This window comes from Centroberyx gerrardi, chromosome 4 (assembly GCF_048128805.1).
Source record: "Centroberyx gerrardi isolate f3 chromosome 4, fCenGer3.hap1.cur.20231027, whole genome shotgun sequence".
In the NCBI taxonomy this organism is placed as follows: Eukaryota; Metazoa; Chordata; class Actinopteri; order Beryciformes; family Berycidae; genus Centroberyx; species Centroberyx gerrardi.
The window spans coordinates 9,322,985-9,336,356 of NC_136000.1; the positions used below are offsets into that span (position 1 = coordinate 9,322,985).

Here is a 13,372-nt window from a genome sequence, read left to right on the forward strand (position 1 = left end):
TGCGCCACCCACGTCGTCACTTCACAAACGATGCAAACCGCCATATTTGAATTGAATTTGTAGCAGAGCCGAACAGAGCAGCTGTAGTCGCTATCACGTTGAAATAGCATAGGTAGTATGCAAGACTTAATTCAGCAACAGGAATATATACTGTTCTGACAGAAGTCGTTAGCTAACGTCGTTAGCTCAGGCAAACTAAACACAGCTAACTCAAAGCTAATTAGCAAACGTTACATACTGGACAGCGGAGACAGCAATTATTTAGGTAAGCGTTAACTACAAAATGAAGGGTGTAGCAAGCCTCTTAACGTTATGTGAGCATCCAGGAAAGACAACGTGTAATAGCTACTTAAGTTAGCTCAATAAACCGAGACACAAACCTGTTGATGATCCGAACCCTATCAGGCAGTTGAAGCTAACGAGTATACAACTTAGAAGAACATGCTGGCTGTGTCTTCTGCGAACCAATCAGAAACGAGTTCTATGAAACAACTCCTTCCACTGACCAATAGGCGACTTCAGTGTAAAAGGTTGGTTGGTTTACAATGGCTCTGGTTTACAGTACAGTTGTTTCACGTCTTGTTTTGCATTGGCAACATTTTGCCACTTGATGGTGACATTTGTCTTGAAATCATAGTTGGCTCTGCTCATAAGGACTGCAGTTTTAAAAGACCCAGCAGTTCCCAACATTGGGTCTGGTCACCCCAAGGGGTTCTCCCAACATTTCAGGAGAATTTAGACCCTATAGGCACATAGCATACTGAAGAGCACCACATGTGAGAGGCTTTGACTAAAGACAGTGGAAGAAAAGAAGATCATTTCTGTGGGTTATGTTTTTCTGTGGGATACAGGGCTAAAATCTTATTTTGTAGCATAATCTGTGCTTTTGCTCAACCATTATGGGGGAATAAGATTTAACAGGTTAAAGGATATTGGAGAGGAAATCCAGTTTGTTTTCATATGACGCAGATGGTTCTTTTGGCATCATTGAGGGATCTGGACTTTTTTTCTAGTGCCCAGTAATTTAGTTTTTACCTCCTATAACTAGATTTTATTGCCTTGTAATAGGAGCCAAATCTCTTGCTGGCTTGAGTTATGTTTGTTGCTCGGCTTGTTGCAATCCATTACAGTTCACAGTGTGCAGCAAGTGAGGAGCTGCAGTCAAACAAGTATGTGTTCCTACAGAGAAACTAAAAACTACCAACATGGTTTTGGAAATATTCAGCCAATACCAATATGGAAGATCACAATTTGTGCCCTTGACCATGTTTATTGACCTAAACCTCAGCCTAAAATGTAATGTTGAAGGTTTTTCCTGCAGGGAGACATCTTTAGTTTCCTTGACAAAAATACAATTCTCTCTTTTTATTTAAGGTGACATGTAGCAATGGTAATTATTATTTAAAGGATATACATTTGAGTCATAATGGATCCAACTGAATTGCTTAATTGCTTTTCACAATTGCTTAACCTTCGCATTGCCTTCAGTAGGTGCTTAGAGGATGTTCAGTTGTTCTGCTTTTTTAAATTGTGATCTGAGACGGTCTCGAACGACTAGGCCGCCCTTCCACAATGGTATCACTGTTACTACAGAACTAAATCAATCAATTTAAATTCACCTTTTTTTTTAGACTACTATCTTGCCACATGACCATCTGAACATGATAAAACAATCCTTTGAGAGCTGTTTTTTTTTCTTCACTGAGTAAGTTTTTGATATCATGGAATCTCTGAAGGGGTGTTGATGATCCTCCACATGCTGATGATCCTACCTTTTGGATGATAATAATCCAAGTGTTTAGCTCTTGTGTTATGCAAGTTTATACGATGGATTGCTTACTTCCACAGCCGAATGTGCGACATTACACAGGACACTAATCCCTTTTCCTCTGTATACATATATTTACCTTGGATACCAAGTCACCCAATGTCATGCAACAGTAATTTTATAGTAGCTGACTGAGACTCTTATGGCAAGATATTTAAACTGTAGGCCTGACAGGATGAATGCAGAGTAAGTTAAAAATGTGACTGTGGTACACTTGTCCACTAACTGTATTTAAGACAATGTCAAGTAGCTGTAACTGTAGCAGGATGTGAACTAGTAGCCACCCCTGGGTGCCTTTGTTCAGCACTCTTTGAACATCATAGCTTGTAATGGGAGTTCTAATAGAACAAAATGCAGGCAAATTGAGAAAAGCACAGAGCATACTGTTAGAGCATACATTAGTTTGGCCCTGAGCTATTTTACCTCCACTAGAGCACAACAGCTCAAAATTGCTTTCTGCTGCAGCAGGAATACACATAACAGCTGTGTGAGAGAACTATGATCTAGAAAAACATCAAGCCTATCATCATGTCTTGGTATTACAAAGGAATGGTACATTGTCTCATAGAAGTAAATTGATATGTGTTATGATTACGAGGAATGCTGTATGTATGCCTGCATAAGACAAAATGAGACAATGTATCATGCATAGCTTATGATTCCATTGATTCAATGAGGAGACACATGAGAATAAAAAGTGCCTCACCTCTGAAAGACTTTCAGAAAAAAGGCACATATAATGTCTTCATAAAGGGTAAATGAAAATTTCATCGGTTAGCCTACAACACAGTCTGTGTGAACACATCCCAAGCATGGTACATTTGTCATAAGACCTCAATACAACAGACAACAGCCACATGAATGAAGTAAATCACTGGTGAATATCTGTGCATTTGAGAATGGCTAATTATTTGGCTCTTGTTTTGTAATGCCAGGTGCCTCATTCTTGACATCCTCCCAAACCAATGGGATTCTAATGAGGATGTGGACAGATGTGGTTAGACTGCTATAATTGGGGTAGAGGTAAAGCTCATTAATGGACAATGGCAATAACGGTTCATTTGGTTTCAATGAAATGCTCTTCCAGCAATGTTAATGATAACTTGATTAGGTGAGATAATATAATTTGACATGCAATTACTACTGAGGATATTACCACTGAACAATGTGCTTTGGATGATGGACAGATAATGACTTTCTCACTCTCAGTTATGAATAGACTTAATCTCAGATAAACACAGCTCTGAAATGATGTGTGCTTGAATACCAATAATGCTCCTTCGAACCAAGTTTTTGATTGGAATTGTGAATCAATATTACATAGAGGTTTTACTTGAATGCTTCAAGGGATTATAAAGCCCCAGTCCGTGATCACTGTTGAGAGCAGGGGGTTATTTCCCTCTAAACTAGGCTTAATTCACTAAGTCTGACTAGCTTCTCGGATAATTCCATTTCACAAAGCAAACCTGAATGGATGCCAGCTACGTTACCATGGTGATTGACGCTATGAGCCAAACCTGGTCGGGAGCAGGTTTAACTTGGCTAAGTCTGATTTAACAGCAAAGACTGGATGTGCCTTTGTGTTTGACTTTATTGCTGCGTAATGTGTTCTTTGATTTGTAGCTCTTTTTATTTCATATTTTCCATGTACTATGTATTTCATGATACTTAAAATGTTTACTATTCCAATGGTTTATAATGTTTTCATAGGAATGACAAAGGGAAATGTAGTATCCGAGGCACCCCTCGCCCTCCCACACACACTCTGTTGTCTCCAAATTGAGTCTAAAGTCTAATGGCTTTGTGAGAGGATGTCAGGACAGGTAGCTTTGTAATATTATTTTTATTGTCATAACCAGACTATACCGCAATTCAATTTTCATCTTAGAAGGAAATATATCGTTAGTTGATGCTAAGTGAAGTAACTACAGTGGTCGGCTGCCCAAATTAGCCAAAAGTGACTGACATGCACAAACTGTTTGGGCAGTTTCCATGGCTCCTCAGCTCTAACCCTCCCCTCGGCTACTGTGAAAGCTGTACCCCAATGAATAATAAACAAAAACAGAGAAAGCTGGAGCGACAACAGGTGCTATGGGGGCGCTGTACAGCAATCGCGGATCAGGCCTTTAAGGGATGAACCATGGAGTTATGAGAGGCTACATTCAAAGTCAACATTCAACAATAATTCATGCCACGGATGTCTTCAGTTGCTGGAATTTGTAAAGTTTTCCAGCCAGGGATCGATGAGTCAGATCAACATTTTCAGTTCAAGTAGCAGGCATCTGTGAACTGTGAGCCCTCACCCACTCTGTGTGACAGCACACTGTCAAGGCGGCAAGCAGTCATATCATACCTAAAATCAAATCAATTGACAAGGATGGAAGAATAGATTAATTTGACTCTGCAACAGCTTGACTATAGCCATATAAAACATTTATTATGATTCTATGTTGCTCCATGAGGCACAGAGAACCTCTTGTCAAAAACAATACAGTTTTCTCAAGTGTTTCTTTCCCAGAACATACCATTGATTTCTTTGATAGTATTTTGAAGTTCTGGCATTTGGAAAAGAAAATTCCTCCGTGAGTCTAAACCATCTCAAGTAATCCAGGTAGATTAGTTGCAAAACATACTGTACTGTACTTTAAAGCCCTCAGTTGTCTTTAACAGATGTGTTGGCCATAGTTCATTGAGACCTTTTACGGTATCAGTCTTGACATTACATGTTGTGACCCGTTCTTTGTAAAGTCCGAGAAATAGGCTTATCTCTGCAGTAAATCCCAAATAAATCCATCTTTAAATCACAGTGCTTTAGAGGGAGAGCGCTGCCAAGACTCATGCGCTATGAATGAGAGAACCACCTCAACTTGAAAGCTTGTTCTTACATATTCCCTTACACCAGGGCTTAGCCCCTAGTTGATTCATCATCTATTCAGTTGTCAAGGTTTTATTCAGTTAAGGCTTTTTTAGTTCGTCTCTAGCATCACAACAATACTTACAAATTTATATTGGTTCTCTCTGATAAACTAGATCTGAGGGTCAATTTGCATAAAGGCTGTAACCAGGATCTTTGCCAAAATAGGGGGAAGGAGTCTTATTGTTTGTAAATTCTGTCACAGTTTTGTTAATTTTGTCGCAGTTTTGCATTCACAGTAATGTATCTCGGAGCATGACAGGAGAATCTACGGTAAGAATGAAGGTCATCTACTTTTTCTGCTGTTTGTTTACAGAAAATATGGTCTGAAATTCATCAGGTATTTGAAAAACATAAATTCTGTCCTCAGAAAATGCACTATTTTATAAGCAAATGTCTTCAGATGACTCCTACCTTCATCTTCAGCCCATACTGTGCTTAACTTTCATGCCAGCAGTCAATATGGGACAGTGGGTGTCATTGTTTTTGAATGGTAGATATCTCATTTTGGACACACACACACACACACACACACACACACACACACACACACACACACACACTCAAGGGACAAGGTGAGCTGTTTTCGCCTTCCCTTAGGTCTCATCTCTGAGGCTTTTGTCTCACCTCTTAAAACCAACTGAGTTCTGCCTTCTCACTGCAGGTCCACTAACTCCATTTACACCCCTCCAGCTCCCCGTGTTTCACCACTGGCCATGCTCTCAAATTGAAACAGAAGAGCACTTGTTTCAAAGCCACCCTGCTTAGACCCTGGAATTACAGCTTATGTTATTTTTTTGGCCATGTTTTCAGAAGTCCATTGGTGTCACGTCTACCTTAACTGAAGGTTTGTGATTTATAGGCATGAAAGCCAGTGCCAATACTTCTTCTGGGATAATACATTCTATACAGAGAGCATGACGCTACTCTTAAAGAGCTAAATATTCTACTGTGTGTGGAGTTCAGAGAGAAGGACCCATCTGGGGGCTTTTGAAAGTACCACTGAGTTTAGATTGCAGCAATTGCAAACTGGCAGCGGTAAGTGGAGGACACACACACACACACAGACACACACACACACACACAGGGAACCCATAAGACTTCTGCATGAGGTCTTTTATAGCGCTGCGAGTTGCACAGCACTGTTTTTTATGTGTGAACAAACACAACTGATTCACTGCCACTCCCTGACTGTGTTTGTCTGGCCTGCTTTTTGTCTCACATAGCCAAGGAAGAGGTTTGAAGAAAAGAGTGTATCTTATTGCCTGATTTATCCAGCACTGAAGTCTTGGTCCACGCATTCGTCACATCCCGGATTGACTACTGCAATGCTGTTCTCGCTGGCCTTCCCACCAAACTGCTTAACAGGCTTCAAATCATTCAGAACTCGGCTGCTCGGATCATTGCCCGCACCAAATCATCCGACCACATCACCCCCATTCTCATCCAACTACACTGGCTCCCTGTTCAATACCGGATTGACTATAAAAACCTTCTGCTCACCTTCAAAGCCCTCCACAACCTAGCCCCCACTTATCTTTCTGACCTCCTCCAGGATCACATCCCCTCCCGCTCCCTGCGTTCTTCCTCAGCTGGTCTTCTGACCATCCCCACCTCACGCCTCAGCACCATGGGTGCTAGAGCTTTCAGCTGCACTGCTCCCAGGCTTTGGAACTCCCTGCCCCCACACATTCGACAGTCTGACACCATAACAGCATTCAAATCCCACCTCAAAACTCACCTGTTCAAACTGGCCTTCTCGCTGTAATGCTCATCGTACTGTGCGTTTCCCTTATATCCTTACAGTGTTACTGTTTTTATTCCCCCTCCTATACGTGTCTGCCCACCTTATGTCACTTGTTTTGTTTTGTCTATGCTGGTGTCTTTGCCACGTTTCGCTGTTTTTACCTGTTTGACTATGTTTCTTTTTATGCATTGTAAGGCGACCTGAAAGGTGTCCTGAAAGGCGTCCTCAAATAAAATGTATTATTATTTATTATTATCTCAGAAAGATATCAGAAGGTAAATGCATCAGTGTGGTTTTCACAATAATGCCATCATGTTACAGTAAACCAAACTGAGAGTGCAGAAGGAATGAAATCTCATTTGCAGAATCATCTATTCTATCATTCTATTCATCTATTCTAATCATCTGCCATGATGGAAACAAGTGCTATTTTTTTTCTTCACGTGCATGCATGAGGGTTTTTAAATTGGTAAAATAAATAGACCAACGTGAACGAGCTGCTCCATTCAGCTGCCGATGTTTACAGCAGCAGCTTTTACTGTAACTTAGTACCGTTCCGTCCTGTTGACACTGTGGTGTGGACGTGCACGTTTGCCTGTCAACACACTACCACATTGATGGGCCAGAGTGCCTCCTCACAAGCCTCAGCTCTTTCTCACAAGGAGCTAATCAACACCTCATCAAAATGACTGACAGTCAACAAATGGCCCCTCTACAAGGGCCGTGAAAGGTGTTAGTGTTAATGGGGGATAGGAAGCTCGGGAAAGAAAAACAACATACACATGCAGGATGAGAACCTTTTCAGCAATTCTGAGTATCACACTCTGGGAGAGCGTATAGGAGCCAGATGGTGGATGGTGGATGGTGGATGGTGGAGGCAGGCAGCGAGGACAAGCAATGCAGGAAGTGGAGGCATGGTTGTTGTTTTAGTGGGGGAGTACCTCACACCCATCACTGACTCAGTGGCAGATTACACATGAACAAATGCATCTCAATAGCAACATGCAGGATTGATTATGCACCAACATTGAGCCAAATAGTTCTAAAAATGATTTGGTTCAATGATATGACTACGTAATAATAACTATTTATATTGCACTTATCAAAACAACAACAAAACAGTTACAAAGTGCTTCACAGGAGAAAAGGCAGAAATAAAAGATAAAACATGATATAATAATGACATACAATAACATATTATGTCATTATATGTCATTATTATATCATGTTTGTGGATCTATGTTTCACCTGAGATCTAGATAGGTTTTTTGAGTAAGTGAAGATGCACTCCTCTGCAATATTTGTTATCATTGCAACATATTTAATCTATTGACAATAGAATAAATATTCATGAGATGCTGATCACCTTTTATGAATTATGTGAAAGAGTGATTCTCTTTTAAAGCCCTTTTTTTGTAATTCTTTGAGAAAATTTGAGAAAATCAAGAACTTACACAATTTTACTTTCAGTCCTTGTACAGAAATGAAGATTATTGCATAGTAATCACAGCTGTATCCTGTATGCTTCCTCCCCTTTTGTCCCATATAGAAACAAAGAGATATTTATACACATGGAGGGAGCCCACCCTCCTTCAAGTCTCCCTTTTTTTAACAGAAAAATATAAATGTATAATATTATGTTTTCATACGCCCCATGATGCAAGTAAGCAGCCAATGACTAGACTACGTGCCCAACATTTCCATGATGGCACTTGAGGCTGAGTAAGTAAGATTAAATTGGAAGTTGGGAACTGAACTGGAACACAATATTCCCATGGAGTCGTGTTTTGGTCCGAGGCGATTGGGTTTTAAACAGGAAGTCAATAATGTCCCTTATCTGAGCCATCTGCTGTTTTCCCATCCGAGAGCTGATGTCAAATTAGAATGGCATCTTATGGTAAGGTTAATTAAAACAACACAAGTGGCTAAGTTAAGGCTACTGTGCATTTAGGGCAGGATGGGACTACGCATTGAGGAAGTTCACGTAGAAATATCCCCTTCCACAAATTGTCTCTTATTGCTCTCCCTCTGACCCTGAGAATGCACGGGAGGATATACTATGAATATTTATGTACGCGACATGTAGTGAAATTCAGGTCAAGGATTTATCCAGGGCAATTCTCTTGCCTATTCCCTTGCAGGAATACATTTCCTATAGAATGAACTCCCGCACACTGCTACTTGCAATGCAACACCTTTATTGTAGTAACGTTTCGGTCCAACCGGACCTTCGTCAGACTAGTGAATGAAGCTTGTCGTTCGGACGTCTTAGATAGATAAAGCTCCACCCCTCTCTGTGTCCTCAGCTGTGAGACAATCATGACATCAGTAGGGTAAAGAGTAAATCAGTGCAATTTCTTATAGAATCAAATAGTCAAAAGTGCAACAAGTTATCCCAATAACCACATATACAAAAAATGTACAGTATGTATACAGGGATTAAACACCATTGTAATGGGACATCGGTCGTAATTGACTTTCATAAATCATTACATGGGTCTAAATTAGTAACATAGATGAGGAGACTCCATTCTTACTACAGCATCACATACCTGCACTAACCTTTTTTTGGATGTGCGAGTTTTCCCACTTGCTGAGGAATACATTTCCTAAAGTGCTAAAAACAGCTTTTTTTTTGCACAATGTTGCTAATTCTGTCTGTGCCCCAGGGGAAACTTGAAGGGTCGAGGGGCTCCCGGGCTTCTCGTCCATCACAGATGCATCACGGCTTACCGGATCATAGGTGGTGTCGCTTTGTACAACTGAGTACAAAAGGGGAAAGGTTTGGGTTGAGTCACCACCAGCATCCATCTAACCACCCATGTGATTATCTTTATTTTTCAATTATGCTGTCTAATCAGATCAACGTTTACAGCATGATGTTGAGACTGAAACCTCAATATTGTGTTCAGTTCAGTCCATGATGGCTACAGGTGGTGATACATTTATTTATTTTTTTTACACAATTTATGGGCAATGTAGATGGGAATCCCCTCTGGCAGCAGGCACCACATTGAGCCACAGGACTAAAAATCTATTCATATATTTCCTGGCAACAACATTTTTCTATGTAATTAAAGTATGGAGTAGAAAATTAGGATAACTCGCACTTCCAATGTTGTTTGTGCAGGTGCGTATAAATATAGAAAGGGAATCTAGGGATGAAGAAATTACCAGACACTTCTCTTGTAATATGCTTACAGTATCTATACTCTGATGGAGGTCCATGTGGACCAAATAAAAGAATTGGTGTATATTTCGAGTGCTGTGTGCAGGAATTTCTTCATCCCTAATTAAAGCAACCATTTCTGAGGCTGGGGCACAAACACACATAGTTGCCCAAAAAGTTGCTTAATCACTGCCTTAAAATAAAATATGACAGCCATTTCATGGTTTGTTTGTCCTGAAGAGAATTGGGACATGATGTTGGGCATGTGCAGTAAGAACTAAACCGTGATAAACACTGCTGAAATTAGCCAAGCTCTTACTTCACACCTGTTTGCACAGCGGCGTGTGAGACCCCGTGGGATTTCGAGGTGGTTTGAATGCTTTGGATTTAGTGTGTAGCCTACTTTTCAACCTTTAAACAATTTTTCATTGGTGGCATGTTGTTACATTTTGTTGTTGTTGTTTGTTGTTCTGCAAATAATTATTATTCAAAGATTATTTTTCTCATTATAGAGCAAGTGATTTAAAAGGATGAATACAAACTGCTTAATTCTTGGTTCAATTTCATGTGTTCTGTCAAACATTTTCTTCCTTGCCTGTATACTTGGAGCAAGAGGCAATCAAACTGCACTCCCAAGATAAGTCCCAGTGGTGCAAAGCTCATTTTCTGACAAAAAATGTAACAATTCAAAATTACATTTACATAACAAAACAAACTGATGTGGCAGTGTGCATTTGAAATTGCAATGTGTCCGCATAATTGGATAGTTCACTCGGCATATCAATTTGAAATGCTGCCAAAAGAACTTTGCAGTACAGTATTAACAAACTGCAGCTAGGAAATATGACTTGGAAGATTTGATTAAAGGAGATTGCTGATGATTAGGAGATTACTGGTTACTGATCCATGGTATTTAAGAATTTAGATAACGTTACTCCTATGATCTAAGACACTTAAATCAATAGTGAACATAAACAACTATCTCCCAAAGCTAGAAAGCAGAGAACCAAGACTCTACTCTGTGATGTTTTCAAGGTGTACAACATGGAGCTGATCCATTGGCAATGGATAAAAGACTGACTTTAAGCTTTTACACCCACAAGAGCTTCATTTTATAGCAGGGATATCCATTATAAACCAGAAAATTATCTAATTCACCAGGAAATCCCCATTATTTATTCCACAGACAAATTTGTGTGCATTGGCAGGGAACAGAAGTGAATGTTCACGCATACAAATTGAATTGTCCTAAGGCATGGAAAAATATATATTTGAGCAGCTGAAAATCAGCAGTATTCACATTTAATGGAGACTGGCCACTCCACCCACACATCACTTTGCTTTGACTGAATGTAAACTACCTTGCTACTGGATGGTAATTAGTGTCAAATGTATGGTTCCCACTGCTGCTGAAATACACAAGTTAGACATTGAACCTAAAGCTGCTCCAAGAACACTTGAACAAAGAGAATACAGTATATAAAGAAAAGAGTCCACAGGCAGTACAAGTCACTGGAACATTTGTAATTATGTATGTAGTTTCTAAGTACAGGACTGCACTGTCAGCATCCATAATATGTGACCTCACCAATAAATATTTAAATTTTCCCCATCCACTGTTAATGCATAATGATGATTAGTGTGCTTTGCTCTGACAAGCTGACAAGCTGAGATGAAGGACTGCCCATAGTCATGAATATTAATGAGGATATCATATTCACAGGTATAAATTAGGTTCTGATTAACAGCAGATGTAAAAAGGGCCATTCAGATTCAGATTGGTTCCTATGCAGGATAATAATGTGGGGAGAGATTTTTTTGTTTTTGTTTTGATACTGTGACTAATAGTTGAATAAATTGTTTTTGTAGTTGGGGAAAGCTCACTGGATATAACGATAAAGACTGGAATTGGGAAACAATGATTTATGCAGCCAGGGGTTGGGGGTTGGGAAAAGGTCATGCTTACTCAGCAGAAATGGTGTTATGCTGAAACGATTGATGGTGTTTACAACATGTTACTGAGCTATCTCCATTGTGCTGTAGGAGGTTGTCCAAAGAGTGATAGGAACCAGCAACAACATTGGCTGCAGAATTAGCAGATGCTTTCAACCACTTTGAACCTCTTCAGACCAGTTCCTAACTGGAACATTGTGACCTAAGCTTTATTTTTTTTCCTACAGGGAGTCTATTTATGTGCACATAAAATTCCATAACTTTTTCAACATTTGTGTAATCAATCATTTTACGAGAGTACATGACATTTTGTTCAAATGGTGGATATCTAATTTTGGAATTTGTTCTTTTCATTTGACCTAAAATAAACAGGTCACGATAATCTTATTCCCTAAGTATTATAACAGATAGTGATACCTGTGTATCCCTGGCACCCTGGTGTGCTCCAGCAAAAAATGTAGAATAACTCAAGTAAGTAGACAGAAAATATGTGTGATCGCCAGACACATTTTTACAATTTAGAATTCTCTCGCCCTGATACTTACAGGCTTAGTGAAAATGTGGGAGTAACATAAGAACTCTTAGTCTAGTCTATCCCTAGGTGGCTGATATGTGGCACTGTGCGTGTGTGTGTGTGTGTGTGTGTGTGTGTGTGTGTGGTGGGTATTCTGTTAGAAGCCTTGAGTGTAGTCATGGTGCTAAAGTGACTAAACTACTGAAGTGAGTGCAGATGAAGGACTGATTCCTGGTTTCAGGATGTTGACACAGGCAGCGGGGGACAGCAGTGTCAGGTAATAAAGCCTCCGTTTGTTCCGTGCAGCAATCTACCCCCACCCCCCCCCCCGCCCCCCACCCCCCACCTCCATGCTGTGCAGGCAGGCTTTTGCTATGGGTAGCATCACATCTTGCGTGTTCCTCTGGTTTGGCACGTACAAGCTGTTAAAGGGAATCGTCGAAATGTGAGTTGTGTATGGCTATTTTGGAGCATGTTGATTTTACAGGAGAGAATCACTTTGTGCCTTGTACATAGTATTTCATTGTTTCACGTAAACATGACAGTAATATGCTGCACTTGTTTGGGGAATGCATCATTTGTTTATGAGAAGCAATTAAAGGTCTTTGTTTTTCTTTGATAAACTTCATTCCTCTCTACTGAATAAGGCATAGAGTTCTAACCACATTAAAAACCAGCAACACATATTTTTTATGGGAAAAATATGTGCACTTACCTGACAGAAGCAGGGTGACCAACCTGAGTGAGGTAAGACAAAGCAGGCAATAGTAACATGAGCAAAAATAACTTATATTAGCGTAGAGAAATTGTAGCATGAACAACAGAGTCTGAGGCTTTTTTCCCCACAACATAATGTAGGTTTCCTTGGCTGAGTCTAAAACAACATTCTTTCCATGGAGTGAAAAGTCTCAATCAGATTGTGTTGTATTTTGTTTCTTGCTTCAGTATGTAAACATTGTCAACTCGGCACATAAATTCAAGTGCGCACTCCTGCAGCGCTGTGCATTGGTGGTTTAGTGGTGTTTCAATTTATGTAGCATCCACAGGGTCAGGGAGACGGAGTGAGGCCACAAATATGGCCGTTTATATTTTCACTACCAGTTGGGGACACCAGGGACTAGTCTTGCTGCTGCAGAAGGAAAGGAAATCGCCCCCATTTTTTTGGACTCCCGGTCGATAAATGAGGCCATTGGTTGGAACATCTGGAAAGGATTTGACTGTTTCTCATCGTCTGCTTGTCTGAGAAC

At 40.1% G+C, this 13,372-nt stretch overlaps 1 protein-coding gene across 2 annotated transcripts in view; it reads right to left on the reverse strand.

Annotated features, from left to right (window-relative positions):
- Positions 1-407, reverse strand: part of ankrd26 (ankyrin repeat domain 26) — a 32,799-nt gene extending 32,392 nt beyond the window's left edge. For both annotated transcript variants that reach the window (XM_078283271.1, XM_078283270.1), the window contains exon 1: positions 381-407. The gene's annotated coding sequence lies outside the window, so the exon portion shown is untranslated. The remainder of the gene's footprint in view (positions 1-380) is intronic.
- Between the last annotated feature and the right edge of the window lie 12,965 nt (positions 408-13,372).